Source organism: Pyxicephalus adspersus, chromosome 3 (genome assembly GCF_032062135.1).
Source record: "Pyxicephalus adspersus chromosome 3, UCB_Pads_2.0, whole genome shotgun sequence".
NCBI lineage: Eukaryota > Metazoa > Chordata > Amphibia > Anura > Pyxicephalidae > Pyxicephalus > Pyxicephalus adspersus.
Window position 1 is genome coordinate 63,235,007 of NC_092860.1, and position 19,028 is coordinate 63,254,034.

General features: G+C 38.4%; 1 protein-coding gene across 3 annotated transcripts in view; it reads right to left on the reverse strand.

The window, feature by feature from the left end:
- Positions 1 to 19,028, reverse strand: part of LOC140326389 (PML-RARA-regulated adapter molecule 1-like) — a 308,253-nt gene that overhangs the window by 271,296 nt on the left and 17,929 nt on the right. For all 3 annotated transcript variants that reach the window (XM_072404936.1, XM_072404932.1, XM_072404933.1), the window contains exon 2: positions 11,880 to 11,979. The gene's annotated coding sequence lies outside the window, so the exon portion shown is untranslated. The remainder of the gene's footprint in view (positions 1 to 11,879; positions 11,980 to 19,028) is intronic.

A 19,028-nucleotide genomic window follows, 5' to 3' on the forward strand; every position in this document is an offset into this window, starting at 1 on the left:
TTCAAACATTTTTTATATTCATGATATCTACTAGAACTTTGTTCGGACATATTTCTGTAAGTTACAGGTCTACAATTTAAAAAAAAAAAATTCATTAAAACCTGTAACGCTTTTGGTACAGAAATCTAGACCTTAGTGTAACGCCCAGGTGGTTAATTATTGTAAATTATTTATATATATATATGTAAATTAGCTTATTTTAAATTCCTTTTATGTAGTAACCTTTGATTACATCTTACAGGGCTGAGATAAGTCTTTTAAAGTACGCAAGTAACAAACTATTTCTTTGTTTGAACTTAAATTCATTAAGCATTGTTTACAATGCTTTTGTGATCATTAGGACATGTCAATGCTCTTTGAATCTTATTAGGTTCCTGACCTTCACTATACTTTTAAAGCTTATTTTATATTGTCCATCCATATTCAGGGCCCAAAGCACTTCTATTTAAACATCAGGCAAGGTCACGTGGGACCCTGGTCACATGCCCAAATTCCAAGTGCCAAATTAAAAATGTTTTGTAAATTAATTCAGGGAATAACATCATCACCATCACCATCCTCAACTAACATCAATGATAAATTGACCACCTTCATCTGCCTGCACCTAATCTGCATTTATCTCCCCTTCAAAAGGTACATTGTGCATTCTGGCTGCCATATCCTGTTTATCCATTTGTTTTCTACAATATTCATCTGATTGTGTATGGTACGTCTTGCATTCTAAATGAACCTATTGCACAAATTTCCAGGGATTTGAACCAGGTATTGGAACAGGGTTGGACACACCAATACACTCTGAAATTTTCATCTCATGCCTTTGGATTGAATCACCATTTTTATCCACCTGGACGCCTGTAAGGAATATATTTTTGCTGAGTTTTGAATTTAAGTTGTTTTTGTGTTTTTTGCTATATTTTGCAGGTAATTGAGTGTCGAAACTAGTTATTTCCTCCTTATCAGTAGGTCAATATTTGCTCCATCCTTACCTTGAAGCTTCTTTCCTTGAAATATCTTGTTCAGCGAAGTTGTTAAATAAGTTTCTTGTTATTGACTAACTACTAAGTGTCTTCCACCTTGTTGTCTGACTATATAAACTGCGATGTGATATTAAAGTTTTGAGAATAAGTGATATAACAACATGCTTGAGCTGCTTGTGTGTTATTCACTGCTCCCAACGTGTTGAAAACAGAGGTCATGATAGAGAGGGAAATATTGATCTGGGATCAATCGGAAATCGCGTTAACAACACCAACACAACCTCTTCTGCTGCCATTCTGAACTGCCTTTTCACCAAGCTCTGACTGCTTCCTCCTTTTCCACACCTGGAATGCAACAAGCTGACAAGCCTAACTACAACCCATATTACAGGAGCTGCTCACATGGATTTCAGTTTGCCACATTGTCTAATGTACTCCTCTGCTTACCATGCTACTCCAAGTTAGTAAATTATCTCTAACCTCCTTGAACTCTGTTATTCTTGAGTCTCCTTTCTTCTTTCATTATCTCCATCTACTACCTGTTCCCTTGACACGATTCCTTTTGATCTACTCCGTGCCCATTTCTTCATCCTGGCCCTCACACTAACTGAACTTTTCAACCTCTCCCTTTCGACTGGTATCTATCCTCTGCTTTCAAACATATATTCTTCCTATCCTAAAGAATCCCTCACAGACCCCTCCTTACCTTCTAGCTACCGTCTGATCTTCCTTCTCCCATATGTTTCCAAACTTCTTTAGCGCCTTGTCTATAAAAGACTCACCGATTACCTGAACACAACCTTGACCCTCTCCAGTCTGGCTTTTGGGCTGCCCATTCCACTGAAACGGCCCCTACTGAAGTGGCCAATGACCTCCTCAGAGCTGAGTCCCATGGCAACTTTCCCCTTCTTCTAGATCTTTCCTCTGCTTTTGACACTGTTGATTACCCCCTTCTAATTCAAATCATGTGCTCTATTGGTATCAGTGACACTGCTCTATTTTGGATTGCTTCCTACCAGTCTGACAGCAACTCCTGTTTAATGTACAGCGCTGCATAATATGTTGTCGCTTTATTAATCCTGTTTATTAATAATAATATTAATATTATTAATATTAATAATCCTTTTGATCAGGTCAACTGGCAAATGAGAATCGCTCTCAATGTATATACTGTCTTAAACTTGTATATATAAAATAGAATTTTCTGAATTCATATGTTCATTAAATGCAAGGAGTTAAATCAACATCTTCATTAAATGTGATGAATTAAATGAACCTGACTTGTCATTGCTGTGCTATTGCTGTGGTCTGTAAATCTGTCAATAAACTCTTGTATCTGTGGATGAAGGGAGTTGCTGCGCATTTTTTACGATTGATCTTATACACAACACTAAACACTTTTTTTAGGTCTGTGTACACAAAGGAAAATGACAGAGCTCAAGACCAAATTGTAAATATTGCAAAATTGCAAGTTATTTCACAGCAATTGTTTCTAACTTTTGGAGATTCTTTAATCACTTGCAAGGTACCAATGGATTGGTGTAAGGCCAATTTGGTTCCTATTTTTAAAAAGGGAGCAATGTCATTGCCAAGCAACTACAGACCGGTAAGTTTAACTTAGATAGTTGGAAAGATCCTACAGAGTTTGATACAGAAGCACATAGAGTAGTTTCAGCTAGAAAATAGTAATATTTATTATAAGTGATAGTATGAATTTAAGACTCAGGTTGTCAATTTTACTCTCTTTTATGAGGAAGTAAGTAAACAGGTAGACAGTGGAGTAGCGGTTGATATAGTGTACATGGACTTTGCAAAAGCATTTGACAAAGGATTCTACAAATTGTTATCATGCAAATTAGGATCTATAGGTTTAAAAAATTAAATCTGTTAATGGACAGAGAACTGGCTTAAAGACTGTATAAAGAGAGTAGTGATTATTGATTCATACTCTGAATGAACTAAGGTTATTGGTGTACCCCAGGGTATAGTGTTGGGACCTGTAGTGTTTAACATCTTTATACATGATATAGAGTTTAGGATTAAAAGTACCATTTCTGTGTTTCCAGATGACACCAAACTATTTAGCGGAATAAAGACCATACAGGATGTCTATAACCTACAAGCAGACCTGGATGCACTATTTGATTGGGCAGCCAAGTGGCAAATGACATTTAATAATGATAAAGGTCTGCACTTGGGGGCTAACAACATGCATGCGGTTAGGGGAAATACATTTGGGGAGTCAAAAATGCAAAATGATCTGGGGATTTTGGTACATTATAGACTTAATATTAGCATACATTTCTAAGCTGCAATATCTAATGCTAGCAAAGCACTATTTTACTATGTATTAAAAGATGAATAGGAATATAGATTGAGAAATAATCCTGCCTCTGTACAAATCATTCATCAGTATCATCATCTGTTATATGCAGTTCAGTTTTGGACACCAGTTCTCTAAAAGGATATTGTGGAACTGGAGAGAGTGCGGAGAAAGGCAACTAAACTAATAAAAAGAATAGAATAGTTCAGCTATGAGGAGAGATTAGCTGAACTGATTGTATTCTCCCTTGAGATGAGGCATTTATGGGGGGGGGGATATGATCACCCTATATAAATATTTAAATGGTCCAAATAGAGAACCTACTTCCTAATTGTTCAGTTTATGGCCATTACAAAGGACAAGGGGGCACTTTTACGTCTGAAGGAAAATATATTTAAGCTCAAAATAAGGAAGGGATTCTTCACAGTAAGGTTTGTAAAAATATATGTAATAGGCTACCTCAGGAAGTAGTTTCAGCAAGTACTATGGATTTCTATAAGAACAGATGCTTTTCTAGAAGCACAAAATGTACTTGGTTTTAAAGTTTTAAATAAAGATAACAGAGACTGTTGATCCAGGGAACATCCAATTGCCGGGATCAGGAAGGAATTTTTTTCCCACGTTGGAAATTAAATAAAGGGTTTTTGCCTTCCTCTGGATTAAGTATGTCTATAGAGTTTTTTATCTTTACCTAACTTTAACACTTAACATGCTTACCTCTTCCTCGCTAAAGCGCAGACGCCTCTCTCCTGCACATGCAGGCAGTTCTGAGCCTGGACACGCCTGCTTCTATAGATTTAATCAGTATTGTTCCTCCTGCCGGACAATCAGAAGATAACCTCCTAATCGCCCTTGGCTATTTAGCTAGCTCAAACACAGCACTCTGCTCTCTGTGCAACATGTCCTCTCTAGTGCTAAGCCCCCTAGCTCTGCTGGGAATTTCCTCCACACCTGTTGATCAATTCAGTGCTTTCCCTGTCCTGCTGTGCCTCTTGTGTTCCCTGTGTCGGCGGTGGCCCTTTATCACAGGTGTCTATTTCCTGGATTAATGGTTCTTGACCAGTGGCTTGTTCATGAACCTTCTTGCTTGCTGCCTGGCTCGACCCTGGCCTTCCTAGACAATTCTCCCACCTAATGATTTGGTACCATGCATCATCCTGCCCAACCTGGTGTGCCCAAGGACGGCAACCTAGCAGTAACCAGCAGCACAACATTCTCACCACTAGAGGCACTGCAGAAAACCAAGTTGCCTCTTAGATTCTGCGTCTTGGCCCTTCTCAGGTCTCACACCACTTTTGTGCAAGGCGTAGCTCCCCCCTAGAGGCTCCGTCTCCCCAAGCGTGACAATTAAAAGATTAAACAGAGGTGTAAGTCTGGCAGCTAGTATCTTAGAGTACAGCTTTAAATCAATATTTAGTGAAAATATAGGTCTATAGCTGGATCTTTCCCTTCCCTGGGTATAAATGAAATGTGTGCCTCTAAAAAATCCCTCAGAATATGGCAAGAAAAAGATTTAATGTTAAAAGCTGTAAAGCTTGAGCGTAAGGAAGGTAACAGTGTCTTAAAAATAATAATATTATGTATTATAATATATAAATAATATAAGTATAGGACCATGTGGTCCCTTTGCCTTCCCTGCCTTAGTGTTTGAAACAGTGTACATGAAAACATGTAAGTTCCTCCGCCATCAATAGAGATTCTAATGCAGAATTGTTCTCGGGAGAAAGTGGGCATACCAGAAGAGGCCAAATAGGAGCGATGCAGTCACTATGAGAATCAGGATAAGAAGCAGGTTGTAAACCAACAACATTGCACAGGATCTTTTAATAACTACACAAGCAATTGGAGATGTCTTTAGGTAGATAGCATATAGCTCCTGCAGAATTTTGGGAATATGTGATTTGCTAAAGTTGAGCACATAAGATATTGGCAAAAATTCTACCCAAATTTGAAATGTGCATCTGCAGTTAGTATTTTTTTACTTTAAAAAGGTCTTATTTTCCTGTAATAATTTTAACATTTGTGTCATGCATTCTCGTTTCAATATAGCTCCGTGTTTAAATAAAATAACATTGATAAAAGGTTTTTAGGCTGCCAAAACAAAAATAGGGTGAGTCTAAAGGGTAAAGTTACAGTCAAAAAAGGCTTTATAGTTGTGTTTTTTAGGTCAGAAAATGCCACTGGATCATGGAGAAGACTGTCCTTGAGCGCCAATATTTATAACCACCTAGGAAAACTTTAATGTGAATCTTAAGGTGAACAGGCATGTGGTCTGACAAATTATTATTACCAATGTTCTACCGTGGGAAAAGGCAGAGGTCCCCAAGGTGAATAGGGATGAGCGGGAATACTTCTGGCATTCTCGCAAAAATTTCCTCAAACTTCAAATGGTTCCACAAAATTTCGGCGAACCGGTTTTGGGAAACCATTGGAAGAGGAAATTTAAACAGGGAGCCCTGGGTATCTCCCTGTTTGCAATCCCCAGGGCACTAGAGGTTAATTAACCTTTAGTGCCCCAGGGATCGCACACCCTTCTCAATGATTGCAGCCACAGCTGCAATCATTGAGAAGCTCACTGTGTGATCCCCGGGACAATAGAAGTTAATTGACCTCTACTGCCCTGGGGATCGCCTGCAGTCACAGCTGTGACCGCAATGTTCCCACAGTCACATGACCGTGGGAACTGAACTGCAGATGAACTCTGCAGTTCCACTATGATCCCTGGGACACTAGAGGTTAATTAACCTCTAGTGCCCCGGGGATTGCACACTCTTCTCAATGAATGCAGCCACAGCTGCAATCATTGAGAAGATGCCCAGCAAAGGAGAACCTCCTGACATTGTAATATATGTATCTCTTACAAAAGATAAATTTGTAAGAGGTGTAGCCGTTGGTCGTAGTATGGTGTATTCACAATACATTACATAACTGATAAGAAACCAGAAGTTCTTTGAATTTAAGAGGTGTGGAGAGAGCAGTCCCTTTCTAGGACCAATATCCCTTCAGAGAATTCCAAGACGACTTAATGTCAGCTCCAATAACTGAGGTTGCTGGGTGTTAGGAGCTCAAATTGTTTCAAATGTGTACAGGCTGGAATTAAGGTAACCCTTCAGAAAGAGAATTCTCCCCTCTGCATTACTCCACAAGACTTTAAGTTGCCAAGCATTAGATTTGAAAATAGGAATGCTCACCCCCTTGCTCTTGGTTCAGTAGAGGGTCCATGAAAACTGCAGGATAAAAGCCATCTCTCAAAGTGTGAATCCTGCTTGTCTTAAAATGGGTTTCTTGCAAAAAGGCAATATGGGCTTCCTGGTGATAATGGTCACATAGAAAAGTAGAAAGGCTTTACATTTTTGAGGTGTGTTAAATCCCTTCTTAAGGGATTTTGTGTTCAAGAATGGCATAACTAAAAGGAGTTGGGCTTCTTTGGTGCTGAAAGGGAAAGACAAGGAGGAAACAAGGGAAGTAGAAGAAGATAAGAAGAATGGAAAAGGAGAAACCAGAAGGGAAGATAGAAAGAGAAAAAAGAGAGGGAATCAGAAAAAGAAAGACCCCAAAAGGAGGGGGTGTAAATACTTACTTTGGGGCAAACCCCAAGGCTCCCTAAATAACAAAGGAGCAGCCTATGTAGGGGTAGTGTCTAGTGACAAGCGGGGTAGGAGATGTGCCCTAGACCCTGATGTAACATCATAAAAAAAAATTTATACGTATATGTATTTATACAATCCTGTCCATAAGACCATAAAGAAGCTAAAAAATCTCAAAGTAAGTAAAACATGTATGAATGTAAGGGCTGCCCCCCTGGCAAGTGATACCTGGGTCAAGAAGTTTCTCCCAGTCTTCACCAAGGCACCCCATAAGAGGTATCATTTGTATGGCCTAGACAACTCTAACTCCAGCCAGTGATATTTCTTTGGGAAATAGCCCAAATAATTTATCATGAAGCTTTGGATCTTTGAGGGAGTATCCCTTTACACTTTTCTCACAACATAGGCAAGGTACTTGATGTAGAGTAATGCTGACAAAACCCCTCCCTCCCTCCTGCTTTGATTTACAATGCTCAAAGTGTGTTAACTTTCTTTTTGAACCCCATAAAAAAACTGAACCTTAAATTAATAATATGTATAGAATCATGGGTAAAATCACTTAAAAATAACAATTTTCCTTCTAAAGCTAAAAATCTCAGTTGCCAAAAGTTGATTTTCTTTTTTATTCTTTTGAGAAGGGTTTCCCAATTTTAAAATTTAGGCAGTTCTCTGAAAATTATATATCTAGTATTTTGAGTTTGACAACCCTAATTGAGATAAATTCCAGGCTCCACATTGCAGATAGTTAAGGTGATAGATTTTTCAAAACTGATCCTAAAACCTGTCGCCATAAAGTACTATTCCATGGTTTCAATTAATCTTTTAAGGCTCAAAATTTTTTTAGTAAGAATTGAATGTCATCTATATAAGCAAAAACCTTGAACTAATAACCTTTACTTCCAAGGATGAAAAAGCCCTTTACCTCCTTGTCCTACCTTATTGCGCATAACAGAGGTTCAATTGCAAATATAAACAAAATTGGTGACAGTGAACAGCCTTGCTTGACCCCGCTTAAAATTTTGATCTTATTTGTTAGAGTTCCTTTGAACTATACCCTGCTGTAACTATTGATAGTCTGGAGGAATTTCTTAAAGCCTTTCAACCTCCCAGTTAGGCCTGAAAATGGAATTGAGAGGATTACATTGACCAAAGGTTGTCTGTGGACCAATATGTGTTTTTTTTATGTTTAGCGTGCCAAAGAGGAAGTAACAAAAAGTTTTTTGGTTGTACCTTTATTAAAAGAGCCTAATGATATGCTGACAAGAATATAGAAGTTTTGGTTATAGTTGTATTAAAGTTTTATTATTATGTTTATTTGTGAGGTAGACTTAAGTTTTCTGTTTATCTCTTTGGTTCTCGTATTGATGGCCAAATAAAATAAAAAAATGTGCTTAGATGCAGTTGTATTTTCTATTTTCTCTCCACATTTCCTTGAAGTGTGCCTCTCCCCTTTGGAAAATGGTGGATTGATTAGCCTCGTACCACGAGGCTAATCTTGTTAAAATGCAGATAAAATTTATGTCTTCTATTTTAAAAGGCAGATAAAATTTATGTCTTCTTTTATGGAAAGTCTAACTTTTAATATTAGCCTCTGCTAATAAAGATGCAATGTTTTCCTTAACCCCCCTAGCGTTCCAATTCTGTCAGTTTTTTGATGCAAAAAGTGATCCTATTTTTTTTGCATAGAAATTTGTGTTTATAGTGTGGGCCTGTAATTCTTAGGATTAACTCCCGGGTATGATAATTATATTTATTTATTATATTATAATCATAAAATATAATATAATACATAATTATAAATTATAATTTTAAAAAATATTGAAATAATAGACAACAATGTATTCTTAAAAATAAATATAAAATGTACTTTTTTTTTTTTTCATGTTGTGTGGTGTTTTTGCACTGCACAAAACATTTAAAAGCAGATTACATTGTAATCTGCTTTTAAATTTCCCTCCCAGACACAGCCCCCAATACATCACCATTCACATCACTCGGAAGATGACTCATCCTCCCGGGTGATGCGAGTGGGGATGTCCCGTCTGCCTCACACAGAACCTCCCGTTCTGCATTGTGCTTCACATCTCACTGCAGATGCCAGCAGCAATAGCAAATTCCGTGGGTGACCACGCTGGGACCCCGGTGGTATTTAAAAGCAGATTACTCAGTAATCTGCTTTTAAATTTCCCGCCCGGCCACGGCCCCAGACGAACCAGCGCCCCGGCATCACAGCAGGACCATTGGATCGCAGCTGGAACGTCGGGCAAAGGTAAGGGGGCCTCCTAAAGTTACCCCGAGTGTGACTCGGGATTACCCCTTTTTGCATGTAAAAGCCACCCCGAGTCACACTCAGGATTACTGCTAGGGGGTTAAACCATACCTGGCTTGTCAAATCTGACTATAAATGCCTTCTATAAATAGGTATTTTGAACAGATTAAGGGCAGATTTAACCTTTATGAGAACAGAAAGTGGCTGGAGATGGTGTGTGGGAAGGGGGAAGTGGTACCTGTCATTTAAACCAGAAATGTGAGGTTTTACAAAAGATATAGACACTTCACTACTACTGAGATATGAGGCAGAGGTGGGAACTATGATTCACATGTTCTGGTCTTTCTCAGTATTGCAGAATTTCTGTAAAGTTTAATTAAAATCTCACAGATATTTTCTTTAGGATCCCAGTATATCCAGTTTTTCTTTTTAATACGCCATCTGCTCCCTGAAGACATATAAACACTCCATCCTTAGACATCGAGTTACAGCAGTCAGATAATCCATTTTCTTCTACTGGAAGCAACAGCCCCCCCCCCCCCCCCCATCCTGCACAGCAGTAGTTTCATAGGGTTACTGAGATGGAGGATCTCACATCTGAAATCCAAGTTATCCATGCTCAGTTTTTAAATATATGGTATGAGTGGCAATAGTTCCTGAAGTCACAATTATGAACAATATTTGGTTACCCAGTGCTCTCTTGAGGTTTTGGAATTGTGCAGAATGAGGCTCTTTATCTGTGATACTTTGTAAATTACCTGGAATACCCCTTTCTTTTATCCTTTTTGCATAATCGATGTTATTTCTTTTTCTTTTGTAACATTTTGTTGAATTTTCATAATGTATACCGTAAAATCCCTTTAACGAGGATGTTTGTTTATTGGACTTTGCAATTATTGAAAACATTCAATAAAGAATGTAAAAATAAAAGAAAAGGAAACCCCTTCTTGAATATTTTTCATAAGCTCAAACTAAATCTTGAACTGAGCTAGGATCGGTCTTTAAACATTGAAGTCATGCATGGTTGAGGAAGTGGAAAGTAGAGGAACCTTTACCCACCACACAGTGATGAGGGTGACCTCAATTATTTGTAGGTGGAGTAACAAGATCTAATTAGTTCCAGCAGGAGGTGCTTCGGTCACATGTTAAAAGTCTCCTTGGCCAGATCAGGTAGCAAGTGGATCCGAGCCCTATCAAAATCAAAAGGGTCCTTGAGCATTTTCACAAGATTTCCTCTTTAAGGGGTAGAAATACACCCTTACACCCTTCAGAGTACATCTGGGGGGGGGGGGGGGTAGAGTATGCTGAAGATCTTAAGTCTTCAATATGATGGACCCTATCAATTTCTAGTGCAGTGGTTGGAGCACAATCCAATAAAGAGTTATAGATTGTGGTGACCCTCACCCAGTGGCTTCAGACATGCCCTTGGTTCTCACATTGTTGCAACGGTTCCTATTATTGTTATCATCTAAATGCAACAGCATAGTAGTTAGCAATTTGCAATTAGCTTGATAAGAAAATTCAAAATTTCAAATCCGCTGTTGAAGCAGAGACATGGAAGATTCACATGCTGTTGGGAGGCGCCCTCCGGGCGTAAGTATCCAGGCGATACCTCACCGCAGGAGGCCGGGCGCAGCCTATTCCCTCCTTCGGCTGCGCTCACAGTAGCAATGGGATTGCAGGATCAGTACCCTGTAGGTTGCAGCAACCCTGTGGCTGAGGTTTGCACTGAGGCTGCACAGCTGAAGTGAACTTAGTTGTGTGCAGCTGATTCCCGAGTAATTTCTGTTAATCCCAGACTTTAAATGGCTGCTGGGGCTTTAAAACCTCTCTGCTCCTAGTCTGAGGTGCCTGTTATAGCGTCTGCTAGGCTGACCTGTGTTGGAGTGTTTTTGTGAATTTTTTTCTAAATACCCATTTGAATTCTGCCTGGACTGACCTCTGCTTGTGATCCCCACTCTGTTTTTGCCTCACCCTTAGTACTGCGCTGGATGGACTGATTTCCTGTACATTGCATTAAGTGGACGCCGGGTTGTCTGCCGGTCTATTTCCAGACACCATCCTTTGCGCAGTCCTGGGGGCAATTTAGTGCTGGGAGACACAACCAGCCTCTTGAGGCTGAGCAGGGGCTGCTATAGGCAAAGACTGCGGCATAGATTGGGGGATTGGTGTCTGGGGAATACCGACATAGATCCGGGCCTTACAGTAACCTATATTGCTGTGTAAAACATCTGTTCACATACATTGAGATTTTGGATAGTCATTTGGTTATAATCGTCTATAAATGTCTCCTTTTCAATGTTTGGTTGGACGGAATCCGAAATTTAGCAACTCTTACAAATTCTTGAATATCTGTAAGCGTATTGTTTACTTGCTTAATCCCCATCAGTACATCAAATTTATTTGAACCCTTTGTAATGTTTGATAAATATTTGTTTATTATGTTATAGACTGTACAACAATTTTTGTTTTTGTCCTGATGAAGCAATTCTGTGTGAAATGCATAGAAGAACACACACAATGACAATGAATATGTCCTATTGGATAAAAATGTTCATATCATGCTTTCAGCCCAGTGTATCACTCATGGAAAAGTGTCCTGGACTTTTACTATTATACGTATTATAAACAAAAAATGTTGGTAAATGTCACATTCACTGCTTTATAAATATGTCCCTATTTAGGAGAAAATCCTGAAAGAATATAAAAATGAAGAAACATACCTGAAATTTTTTTCTAAATTCTTGTTCCTGTTTTTGATTTTTTTTCAGGTTTGTTTCATTGCTCCAGTTAGTAATTAAAAAATTTTGATCTACTGTATAGCTGTAAAAAAAAAAACATACATAGTTACATATTTAGGTTGAAAGAGACATCAAGATCAACCACTTGGGAAGTAAACATACTAGAAACAAGCATAAAGCTTGAAACAATCATAAGAATCCTGGATAAACCATATTAACTTAGTTGATCCAGGCAAAAAATTTGTATAAAACATTGTTCAATTTGTTCAAACAGGTAAAATTCCTTTCTGGTTCAGTGAGGAAATCAGACTGGATCAACAGTCTCTGGTATAATTTCTTTAAAACCTTAATACCCAGTTATATTCTGTGCTTCTAAAAAAGCAGTTAGTTTTTTTCCTAAAGCAATCTGTAGAACCTGCTAAAATTTAATTAGGAAACCTATTCCACATTTTCACAGACCTGTGAAGAATCCCTTTTCTTATGCAGAGATTAAACTTCTTTTCCTGCAGACACAAAGGGCCTGATTTATTAAAGCTCTCCAAGGCTGGAGAATGTACACTTTCTTCAGTGAACCTGGGTGATCCATAAAACTTTGAATGAATCTGATCCAGGAATTAAAACATTTGCTAACAAATAGCAAATGACATAGGAAATCTATGCCAGGTTTGCTAGATCACACAGCTTCACCAAAGAAAGTGTATTCTTTTCCAGCCATGGAAAGCTTTGATAAATCAGGGCCAAAGAGTGCTCCCTTGTCCTTTGAAATGATCCTAAAGTGAATATTCGTGGAGCAAGCTCTCTATGTAGACCATTTATATAGGGTGATCATAATTCCTCCTTAAACGCCTCTTCTCAAGGGAGAATAGTATCATTTCAGCTAATCTATCATCATAGCTGATCTCCTCCATTCCACATATTAGTTTGTAATACCTCCTATTTAATGTTAGTTGGCTTTTCCTGCAGTTCTGCAATATGCTTTTTGACTGACTAAATTGCCTATATAGCGAGAAAAAAATGCACAATCCTCGTATGAGTAAAATTACAATGCTCAGGAAAAAGATATAGAGCCTTTACTTTTTTTCTTTTATATATAATCTTATGTATTAAATTATAAGAAGGATAACATTCAAATACTATAATCAAAAGATCTACATGGTCATATTTAACAAAATATTCCTCCATAATTTAAAATCCAACAACAAGATTTGGGTTTAATAAACACCCAAATAGGATTTTAAAGGCATCAATCATATAGAGTTGCTGGGTCAATACTAAATAATAATTTTAAATAACAATTTAAAATTTAAAAATTCAAGTTCTTTTATTTACAATAATGTTAACACTAACAAGCATAAAATATCAAAAAAATATGCATTAAGCAATATAAATAGTTAAATTGTATACATTTTCTAATTTAATGATTCGTTACTATTTTAATAACGCATTGTCAAAAGTTTTCTATCCTCAAACAATGACAATATTGTTATAATTTCTCTAATGGCAGGGGGATTGGATGCTGTACACTCAAGAATAGATGCCCAATTCACACAGCTGAGTTAAAAGTAGGTTTGAAAGCACAGTTAGAAATTCAACATGGAAGAGGAAAATTGAAAAGAACATGTGTGACAGTACACTCACAACCATGGTTAGGTTAGGACAGTGGACAACAAAGTTGGATGCACAACTGTGAAATGGTGTCTGAGAATGACTGAAATGATCAGCTGCTTGCAGTATATATACAAAGATAGCGTAATGAAAACCAGCTAATTTTAGAGAGGAACATTGTTGCTGTATTCTGATAACTACCTGTTCTGTGCTAACATAAGGGATTAGACTGTGCTGTAATGCAAGCTAGTTTTAACGGAGTACAATATATTCAATAGGTAGCTTTTGTCAAATCACATGAGTGACTCTCCAACAGTTTACCAGGTGCAAGCTTTGAAAAGATTCACCAAAGTGTTTTGAAGCTGCAAAAGAAAGTATGGATTTTCCCAAGTGTCAAAGATCATATCTTGGCTGATATAAAATCTCCACATACGATGAGAAATTTTCTTCAGCTTTATATAGTTTATCATTTAAATGGACTATAAATGATATTTTGGGGGAATCATAGGCATAGAAAGTTGAAAAGGTAAGTTCATGGCTGTGGATCTGGGTTTTTGAGAATATAAAACAAGCCTGGGGTGCAGGGTCAACTTTTTTTTAATGCTTTTGGTTTTAGCTATGGGTGAGGGGCTGATATACCATTTGACATTATTGGATTTCTTGTATTATCTGGCCCTGTGGTAAGTGTTTCACCACTGACCAAAGCTAAGGCCTTTTACATTTTGAATGTTCACTATAGGAAGGTGTTGGTAAGTGAAGGACATGTAAAAGAGCATATTCCGAGCATTCTAATGACTGTAACAATAAGAAAAACATGGATAACAATTAGAAAGAGAAACTGAAACTTGCAAAAAAATGTTAGCTCCTGACAATAGGCTAGCATATTTATGGGTATAATGCCAAAATTGATTGAGATTCCTTCAGTGGAATATTCCAGAAAAATGACCACGAACCTATGGGAAATATAACATCACTCGGTGGGTACACCATTCTCACTGGTATTATTATTAAACAGGATTTATATAGTGCCATCATATACATTGTACATAAAATAGGGGATGCAAATGACAGACAGATACAGACAGTTACACAGGAGGAGGAGAGGACCCTGTCTGGAAGAGCTTACAATCTAGGAATAGGGGGAAGTTACACACTAGAAATGAATAAAAGGATGCAAAAAATACAGGGGGTGCAATGTTGAATGTCTTACTACTGGACAATTTCTATCAAACTGTCACTAAAAATTATAGACCACAGATGACAAATCAGTGTAAAATTGGACACAAAGAACGCAAAGTCAGAGCACAAGCTGAGGTTTTACTGCAAGATTTGGGATTTTGCAGATATATTAGATGAAAATTGACCAGCAACAGGACAATATTATTCAGGGATAATAGACTCACTGGCAAATGCTTAACTTTTGTTTTAATCTTTGGGAGTGGGGCAGAGAATGTGAGTGAAATAATGTAAAGTATAATAACTACACTGTTCTTGTCCATTGTTTTTTTAATTATACAGTGGTATACTGCATACAAAAGGCAACTCCAAGCACAAATAGTCTGTTACAAATGAATGTTGCACATTTGTGCACGCCAAAGTAAAAAAAATAAAAAACATAAAAAAACATAAAAATTAAAAAACTACTAATTTTTACGGTATGCATTGCTGTAAAATAGAGAGACCTGCAACTCGCATCAACTACAAAATATAAGAAGAAGCCCCCAATATAAGAAGCCCCCAATAATTAAACCAAAATAAACAAGTACAGGTTCCTAATCTCTGCCTATGCCTTTTGTCTTTAACTACAGCATCTCCCAGTACACTGACACTATAGCTGCTCTGTGCCCCTATTTTTATAGTGAGTGAGCTGCCTTATACAAGCCCCATTGGCCATAGCTCAAATGCTGTTTAGTGCATTACGGTTTTAAAAACTTTAAAAAATGTTGATTTGCACCAATAATTGGTTTGATCCCACATGGTTTGTCATGAACCCATAATGGGGGCTAAACTGAACCTCATTCCTAACACTGTCACTGCCATGTTGATGAAGAGAATCATCAGCTGTGCATATTCAATGAAGAGACACAAATAAGGGGTGCCAAAGTAAGGGTAAGTATATATTGTTGGAGTAAGAAGCATTGTTAAAGTTTCCCTGCATTTTCATTCAAAACTATCTCTTAGACCACTCTCATTGTCACATTGTTGCTCTCTAAGTTATCCAAGCCACATTACTTAATACATATTTCAATACTTATAGCTGAAGTGTGAACTTTCAATGAATGGTGAAACTTTAGATGACACTGTGAATAAAGTTAGTGGTAAACTTGAAAAGCTATACACAGTGCTTTTCTTTGTTGATTCAATAAGCTTTGATTACTCAGCATTTATGCAGGCTTAAAGGCTTAAAGCCCTAATGATCAGTGTTTTTCTTTGTCCAAGTACTCCATATGCAGAACAATCATTTCTAGGATTTTTAGGATGTTTCTACTAAAATTAATTTAGAGCATTGTTTTGAATGGAACTTTTTAGACCAAATAAACCCAAATTCTAATGGCAATGCGAGTCATTGCAAGTGAATAAAAACAGATTGTAGAAAAATATTTCTCAGCATTCCTGCATGTCTAGGTGAGGAAACAAGATTAAGTAGTAGGAGTGAGGCAGTGGGTAGAACTGTGGTCAGGAACAAGAGAGTTTAGGCAGTTGCACAGCTAAACAATGTTTTTTGTTTTAGTTCGCAAAGTTCATTTCCAAAGGTACTGGTAAGATAGCACTGTTGTGCAAAGCAGTAAGGATCTGGGCTAATAGTGCTTTCATATATTTAGAGAGTCCCGATAAAGGTAAATTTAGTAGGTGAGTCACGGGGTCCAGCCTAATATCAATTTCTGCCCAGTAGGATGGAAGGTCATTGACTTCGGTTCAATACGGTACAGTACATTTTATAGTAGTTCCATAAAATGTGATTTAACCTACCCACATGGGAGTCACATCATCAGCAGAGATTACTACTATTAAGGAAAATCACCTAATTCATCAGAAGTGAAGTACCTGTGCATGAAGATTTTAAAGGCGTTTTCTTTATAAAGCAAACATCTTGAACTTTTATTTATTGTTCCCAACCTAGAAAAGACTCCCATTTTGACATGTAAGTATGTTTAACAAACAGTACTGCAGGTTCTATATTTTGGCATAAAACGATGTTTAATAAACAGTACCGCAGGTTCTGTATTAAAGATTTGTCAATTTCTGAAATAGGTGCCCTGTGAGAAGGACCACCTGCACATACCCATTTTAATAGAATGGGGACTGAAAAAATTTCTAATCAGGGTGTCATGCTTGGAAAGACAGAACTATTAAGGGGCGCTATGGCTTCCTTAATGGTGGTGTGAGAAGGGAAAAGATGCAGAGTCTAAGCAACAGCCAGACTTCACTTATAGGCGTTTTCTTTATAAAGCAAACATCTTGAACTTTTATTTATTGTTCCCAACCTAGAAAAGACTCCCATTTTGACATGTAAGTATGTTTAACAAACAGTACTGCAGGTTCTATATTTTGGCATAAAACGATGTTTAATAAACAGTACCGCAGGTTCTGTATTAAAGATTTGTCAATTTCTGAAATAAGTGCCCTGTGAGAAGGACCACCTGCACATACCCATTTTAATAGAATGGGGACTGAAAAAATTTCTAATCAGGGTGTCATGCTTGGAAAGACAGAACTATTAAGGGGCGCTATGGCTTCCTTAATGGTGGTGTGAGAAGGGAAAAGATGCAGAGTCTAAGCAACAGCCAGACTTCACTTATAGGCGTTTTCTTTATAAAGCAAACATCTTGAACTTTTATTTATTGTTCCCAACCTAGAAAAGACTCCCATTTTGACATGTAAGTATGTTTAACAAACAGTACTGCAGGTTCTATATTTTGGCATAAAACGATGTTTAATAAACAGTACCGCAGGTTCTGTATTAAAGATTTGTCAATTTCTGAAATAGGTGCCCTGTGAGAAGGACCACCTGCACATACCCATTTTAATAGAATGGGGACTGAAAAAATTTCTAATCAGGGTGTCATGCTTGGAAAGACAGAACTATTAAGGGGCGCTATGGCTTCCTTAATGGTGGTGTGAGAAGGGAAAAGATGCAGAGTCTAAGCAACAGCCAGACTTCACCAGAGCCTCAAGAGGTGAGGATGTTGCACTGCAGATTGTTGCTGGGTTGCGGTCCTTGGGCACACTAGGGTGGGTTGAACAGTACACAGTTCCCCAGCGGGAATGGTCAAAGAAGGGTGGGGTTGAGGCAGGCAGCAAACAAACGAGATAAGAATCAAAGCCAGAGTTGAAAAAACAGAAATCCAGAAAACAGACATTGGTGACCCGGGGGTCACCAAAGGCACAGGGAACACAAGAGACACAAAAAGGAACTGGAGGCATGAGTGACACGGAAAATAAAGGAGACACAGGAACACCACAAGGGAACAGGCTAAGGAAAAACAGACAGGACAACAAAGGGTTAGCACAGGAGCTGGCCTAGGAAACTCCTAATCAGGCAACAGGTGAATAGGAAATGCTAAAAAGAGCAGAGGGGGCTTAGCAGGAGTCTGAAGACACACTACTTGAGCGCTGAGCGATGTGACTAAGCCAGCTAAATAGCCAAGGGCTTTTAGGAGGTCATCTCCTAATTGGCCGACAGGAGGGGGTGATGCTGATCAAACTTGGTGGAGCAGGCACGCCCAGGGTCAGAACTGCCCACATGCGCAGGAAGGAGGCGACAGCACTTTAGCAAGGAGGGGGTAAGTGTGACATTACTCCCCCCCACTTTTATAGGGCCTTCCCACTCATTGAGGTGCAGGTTAAAGAGTCGGGTGGAGGAGTAGCCAGTGGTGAGGGACAATAGAAGCGGTTCAGGACTAATGGAGACACATGTAAAGAATTAGGCAATTTAGAATGTTAGGGAAGACAAAGTTTAAAACAAACAGGGCTAACCTGAGCTGAAAAAACATGGTCCAATGAAGCCTGAAGCAAATTTTAGAGAAGGAACTTTAGAGAAGCAACAGGTATTCTTCATGAAGAGCTAAACGTTATCCACAGGTTGGAAAGGAGGGACTTTACGACAATGCTTCATGGATCATGGATGGCTGACAGGCTTCCGAAACTCAACCTGGATAAAATAGAACCTATATTCCCCCCTCACATTCACTGGATCACCTTGAGAGGGGTCTCCTGCTCACTGAGCAGGTAATTAATGGCTTAAATGTGGGAGGTGGAGAGGATAATCAAGATGAACATGTTGGGAGCTGGATTACTGTAGTTAAAGGGAGTGGAAGGAGCACCCAGAAAAGGAAGGCCAGCCCTGCGTTTGAGCACCCTAACAAATTTGCAAAGTCATGTGAAGATCTGCAGGTGGAGGACCCAGAGGTGGCAACTCTAGATATTACTGCTACCCCTATCATCCGGGAGAGCAGCCCATCGAGTAGGGGTTAGGAAGGCAATGCAGGAAGGATTGGACAATTATTTGTCCTAGTGGATTCAATG